The following is a 776-nucleotide window of genomic DNA, read 5'->3' as shown; positions in this document are numbered from 1 at the left end:
AAAAATGATACAAATATTTATAAAAATATTCAGAGAAAAGGCAATAGCGAATAAACTCGAATTATTCTAATTAATTAAAGTTTACATTAATTTCAGTATAGTGAATTTCATACGAGATGTAATGTACATGCGTATGAAATATACACAGAAAATTATTGCGAAGAATAGAAAAATTGATCAATTTATTAACTAAAATAATTAATTAAGTTTGCTTTAACAATTACAAATTTTTAACAAACTTTGACAATGAAAAGAGTGAATTCGGTTTTTCCTAAGTAACAAGTCCAGCGATAACCTCAACCCTCTTCGCGACAGCATTCTTCTACTGAAAGCTTTGTGGCAACCGCTTCGCTTTTTAACGAGAAAGTGTAAACGGAAAAATTTCCATAATCAGCAACAAAAGATGCAGCAATATCTGTACGCGTTACTTGATAAGGCAATCTGCAATGTATTAAGGTGATATGCGAGAGACCAATCTGTGTGAGGTCCCATGGTGTAACGGTTAGCACTCTGAACTCTGAATCCAGCGATCCGAGTTCAAATCTCGGTGGGGCCTTTTTTTTCTTCTTTGCCCTCGTTATTATTGATGCAATTGAAGACAACAGCTTTATTTGAATACTGAAGCTTTTTTTTGCTTTGAATCCAGTTTCACGTGTGTTCGCGCGAAGCAGTTTCTGTTAGATACTTTGCAATGTTTCCATCAGTCTCTCGTACTTTTCCGATCGCAGAAAAACGGAATTCGACATGTAGCAAAATTCTGACACACTTCCTGTTCT

The 776-nt window shown here is 34.8% G+C and overlaps 1 non-coding gene across 1 annotated transcript; it reads left to right on the top strand.

Moving 5' to 3' along the window:
- Positions 1–484: 484 nt before the first annotated feature.
- On the top strand, positions 485–556 carry TRNAQ-CUG (transfer RNA glutamine (anticodon CUG)). Its single transcript has one exon. It is a non-coding gene; the product is annotated as a tRNA-Gln (tRNA).
- The last annotated feature ends 220 nt before the right edge of the window (positions 557–776 follow it).

Source organism: Centruroides vittatus, unplaced genomic scaffold, assembly GCF_030686945.1.
Source record: "Centruroides vittatus isolate TY-2023 unplaced genomic scaffold, ASM3068694v2 contig_375, whole genome shotgun sequence".
NCBI classification, from domain to species: Eukaryota; Metazoa; Arthropoda; class Arachnida; order Scorpiones; family Buthidae; genus Centruroides; species Centruroides vittatus.
This window is presented reverse-complemented; position numbering and strand designations above follow the sequence as displayed.